Here is a 5,454-nt window from a genome sequence, read left to right as displayed (position 1 = left end):
CATGTGCGCACACATGCCCGCGTGTATGCACCAGTCCTAGGGCTTGAACTCAGGGCCTGGGTGCTGACCCTTCGCTTTTTTGCTCAAGGCTGGCACTCTACCAGTCGGGGCCACAGCTCCTCTTCTGGCCTTTTGCTGGTTCATTGGACCTAAGATTATTACAGACTTTCCTACCTAGACTGGCTTTGAATCCTGATCTTCAGATATCAGCCTCCTGAGTGGCCAGGATGACAGAAGTGTGCCACTGGCACCCCACACCAATGGATCCCTTAGAGGATGGGTGTGGGCTTGGGGGAGCTTGTTAGTGGGGGGTTTGGCAGACTTGGGCTCCTTTGGTCACAGCCTGGGTGCTGTAGATGGAGGTCCTGGGGGAGGGACTGGAGAGGGGAGGTATGTGGACCCTGAGGTCCCCGCACTGTCATGCTTCTGCGTGGGTGATAGCGTTTAACTGGTGGTAGTCATGGAAACAGCTGAGCTCGGGGCAGGGGAACTTTGAGGTGGGTGGAAACATCAGGATGTTTGTTTTGGATTTTCAGTAAACAGATGCCATGGGCAACCACCGCCAGCAGTTTTCTCATCCAAACTGTGTTGTCCAGGTTGCTCCCAGGAGCTGGGGTAGGAGTGGGCACATGGGGAGAAGAGGGGAAACCTTGGTTGGAAAGTGAGAATCAGACTGGCCTCTGCCTCCTGTTTAGATGGCTTTGCTTCCATTGTCTCCTTTGTGGCTTGGAGGCCCGGGCAGGATGATTTGCCACAGGAAGGAGTGAACCGCCCAGCCTTTGAACTGCCGGGCCTTCACCGAGGGTCGAGACACAAGTACCGACCCAACCGCATCTCCTCCCTCCAGAAAGACCCCTCCATCCTCAGGGCTGGGGGCTTCCAGGGTGCCCAGCTCAGGGACCAGGAAGGACAGTGGGTGTATACACAGTTAACAGCCACCCCTCCAGGGGCTCCAGCCCTGCTCCTGGGTTGAATTAGCTTGGTCTTCCCCAGGTCCTGTTTTCTGTGGCTGGCCTGGACCTTGGCCTTGCCAGGCAGGGACTAATTCTGTCCCCACTTAGGGATCTAATGCCGTTCTGGAAGTGACATTCATCTGGGGGGTACGAAGGGGCCAAGGGTGGCTCTGAGTCCTGATTGGGGTGGGGGCAAGGAACATGTTTTCCTTTGGAAAAAGAAGAGATGGATTTACTGAGGGGTCTTTCCTCAGGCTGCAGAAACATGTGGGAATCTGGGAACCACAGTCAAACCTAGTGGGATGGAGTCTCATGCTGAACTTTCTTTTTTCTCTTTTGTTTTGTTTTTGGTTAGTTGTGGGGCTTGAACTCAGGACCTGGGCACTGTCTCTGGGCCTCTTTGTGTTCGGGCTTGTGCTCTACCAATTGAGCCACAATGCCACTTCGGGTTTTTGAGTGGTTAATTGGAGATAAGAGTCTCACGGGGACTCTTCTGCCCGGGAGGGCTTCAAACCATGCTCCTCAGATCTCAGCCTCTTGAGTTGATAGTGGTGAACACTGGAGCCCAGCTTAATGTGGAGCTTTCTGGCCGTCTCTTTGGTTTAGGACTGTGGTGCTCTGGAGCAGGATGTGATAGTGGCCCCGGCTCCTTTCACATCTGAGGCCTCATCTGCCCTGGGACATGGAGAAGAGCTGGTCGTCACTAGCTGGGTATAACTCCCTCCCTGCAAGCTTCCATTTTGTGCTGTTCCTGGGGCTTGAACTTGGGGCCTGTGCGCTGTCCTTGAGCTTCTTTTGCTCAAGACTAGCACTCTACCACTTGAGCCACAGCTCTACTTTTAGCTTTCTGGGGGTTAACTGGAGATAAGAGTCCTATGGACTTTCCTGCCTGCACTGGCTCTGAACCTTGAACCTTGATCTCAGCCTCCTGAGTAGCTAGGATGACAGGTGTGAGCCACCAGCACCCAGCTAAGGCCTCATTTGGGGGGGGGGCAGTGTTACTCCCCGGAAGATCTTTCTGCAACATGCTTCTCAGAATCTAGCCTGACTCATAAGGCTTTCGCTCACTTTCCCTTTCTTCCCCCCAACCTCAAGCCTCAAATGGACAGAGTAAGAAAAGTCCCTGCTGTTGAAATAATTGGACCTCTGATTTCCGGAGAATCAGAGATAAGAGAGTGAGTTATGGGGTTCTGACTTTCCAGAGGGAAGTTCCAGCCTCAGCTAGCTGGGAAAGATGGCTCCCCGGGCCCCTCTTGCAGGTGATTAGTGACCGAAGCAGGAGTCACATTTTCCACGACTGCCTCCCTCCCCCAGCCTCACGTAGACACGGCCTCCCCAGGGGCCCTGGAGTGATGGTCATCTGCTGTCAACCTTTTGCCTTTTTGCCCACTATGGCATCTTCCTCTTCACTTCTCTCTTGCACTCTCCTGCCAACTTCCTTCTCCAGTTTTCCCTTTCTCCCCATCTCCCCAGATTCTTCCTCTTCCTGCTTTTCTCCTCCACAGAATGATCTTCATTTCTTCTCCTGTCTCCTCTCCTCCTCTGTCTTTTCTGTTCCCTGACTCAACCCTTCTTTCCCTCTCCTTTGCCTTTCCAGAATCCCTTTTACAGGCAAACTAAGCCGCCAAGGCCTTCCGGTGGGAAGAGCCGCCTGTGTCCTGTGTCCTATCAGTTACACAGGCTCCCTGGAATGCTGGCCAGTTTTCTGGGAGAGCTGGGGGTGGGAGGCAAAGTCCTGCTAACTCATGTCACTATTTCTGGCCTGCTGGCTTTCCAAACAAGAAGGCACCAAAAATAGCTTGTGTTGGGCTGGGCTCCCTCTGGCCACTCTAGGAGTGAGCTGGGTCTGGTGATCCCGGCCCAGCTTTCTGTTCATCTGGAGTCATGGCCCTGCGGCTGTCCAGCGGGCTTCGTCTCAGCTTGGCCAGAGCCATCTCCTTTGACTGGCTGCTTTGACATGTCTGACTCCCCCTTCTCAGCACACATAGCACCCCAATCCTGCTGCCCTCTTCTCCCTAGACCCTGCCCAGCCTCTGTCCTTAACCCTGTGTAACTCTCAAACCTACTCTGGGATGGGCGCCAATGTCTCACGCCTGTCATCCTGGCTGCTCAGAAAGCTGAAAAGCCTGGGAGACTTTTATGTTCAATTAACCAGCAAAAACCTGCAACTGGAGGTGTGTCTCCAGGGGTAGAGCACCAGCCTTAAGCAAAAAAGCTAAAGGACAGCCCTCAGACTGTGGGTTTATCACACACACACACACACACACACACACACACACACACACGCACCCTCTTGGCCCCCACTGTTTGTAGCCTGTGCTTTTCCAAGTTCACAGCATTTGCAAACAGGCAGGGTTGTGAGAATTATTTGAGCCCAGGCCAGAGGGGTACACATAGGGCCATGCAGAGATTTGGGAGCATGGATGGGGGGGTGTAGTCCTGGAGCACCCGTCTGGCCTCCAGACAAGAATCTCTGTCTTAAGGAAAGACTTAAATGTGTCCTCCACTCTTTTTTGGGGGGTGCCAATCATGGGGCTTGAACTCAGGGCCTGGGTGCTGTCCCTAAATTTCTGTGTTCAGGCTAGTTCTCTACCATTTGAGTCATAGCTCCATGTCTGGCTTTTTGGGTGCTACATTAGAGATAATTAGAGTGTCACAGATTTACTTGCCTGGGCTGGCTTTGAACTGTGATCCTCAGATTTCAGCCTCTTGAGTAGTTAGGATTACAGGTATAAGCTGCAGGTACCTGGCTTTCCCTCTTTTTTTTTTTTTTTTTTTTTTTTTGAGTTGTACTTTGGGATTGAACTTTAGGTCTCAAGCTTGTGTTCTATAACTTGAGCCACACATTCAGTCCTTTTGTTAATTTTTTGGATAGAGTCTCAAGGTTTTGCTTTGGTTGACCTCAGACAACAATCCTCCTATTTCTACCTCCTGAGTAGCTGGGATTATAGGAATGTGCCACCATGCTGGGTTTGTTTTGTTTTTCATTCTAAAGACCAGGCTGGCCTCAAATACACAATCCCCCTGCTTCAGTCTCCTGAGTGCTGGGATTACAGATGAGTGCCACTATACCCATTTAACTTTCATCCATTAACTTTGACCCATTAACTTTGTCAGTCATGGGGTGTGAATTCAGAGCCTTGAGTGCTGTCCCTGAGCTCTTCTGCTCAAGGCTAGCGCTCTACCACTTTGAGCCACAGTGCTACTTCCAGTTTTCTGGTGGTTTGTTGGGAAATAAGAGTCTCACAGAGGAAATGGCACTGTGGCTCAAGTGGTAGAGCACTAGCCTTGATCTGAAGAGCTCAGGGATGGTGCCAAGGTCCAGAGTTTAAGCCCCATGACTGCCGAAAACAAAAAACAAAAAATAATATATATATGGGCAGGGGGGAGTGGGAGAAAAATGGGAGGGGATAACAAGTTTGACAAGAAATGTACTCACTAGCTTACCTATGTAACTGTAACCCCTCTATACATCACCTTGACAATAAAAAAAAATAAAAATCTCATGGACTTTACTGTCCAGGCTGGCTTTGAACTGTGATCCTCAGATCTCAACCTTTTGAGTAGGTAGTATTACAGGTGTGAGCCATCAGTGCCTAGCTTTTTTTTTTTTTAAACTTAAATAAGAAAAACAAATGTAGTGGTGAGGTATACCCAGGGTTTCACACATAGCTAATAAGTCTCAGTTTTCTTATCTGTGAAGGACAGATGGCAAGTCCCATCCTCCAGACTTGTTGTGGTGATTACTTGGAATGTCTGTTCAGTGCTAGGAATCTTGTGAGCACTCACTCACCAGCCACTGCTTCTGGTGGACAGCAGAGCCAGGACAAGAACCCTGCCAGCCTGTGTTGTTGGTTTTGATGCAATATGTACAGGCTCCCTGTTGGAGGAAGGTTAGAGGCCTTTTGTACTTCCTAGGCATTAAGCAGAACATTGGCACGAAATACCACAGCAGTGGATTAGCTGGTCAGAGGCTGGATGGCTGCCAGGCACTCTGGCCCGTCTCAGACCCCATCTCCCCGCTCTTGCGCCACACCTGACATGCTCCCTCTGGCCGGCTTTGCAGGCCTCCAGACTGTGGGATCCTTTATTGACCCCACTGATGTTCCATATGGAGCTTGAGCTTTCTCCACTCATGTCTGGTGCTCTGCCACTCAAGCCATGCCTCCTCCTGGCTTTTTTGTTGGCTCAATGGAAATAAGAATCTCATGGACTTTTCAGCTGGGGCTGGCTTAGAACCTGTATCCTCAGATCCCAGCCTCCTGAGTAGCTAGGATGACAGGTGTGAGCCATGGCACCTGGCTCCTCATGGATCCTGATTCCTCAGACCAGGAAGTAAGTCGCTGGACCTTCCATGTTGTGGAGTCCTTTCTACCCAGTCTTTGCCATCTACAGCTCCTCTCTCTTTGCCAGTCCTGGGGCTTGAACTTGGGCTCGGGGCACTGTCTCTGAGCTTCTTTTGCTCAAGGCTAGCACTCTACCACTTGAGCCACAGCACCAC

The sequence above is a fragment of the Perognathus longimembris genome, chromosome 1 (genome assembly GCF_023159225.1).
Source record: "Perognathus longimembris pacificus isolate PPM17 chromosome 1, ASM2315922v1, whole genome shotgun sequence".
In the NCBI taxonomy this organism is placed as follows: domain Eukaryota; kingdom Metazoa; phylum Chordata; class Mammalia; order Rodentia; family Heteromyidae; genus Perognathus; species Perognathus longimembris.
The sequence above is the reverse complement of the archived record's forward strand: the minus strand, read 5'-3'. Positions refer to the sequence as shown.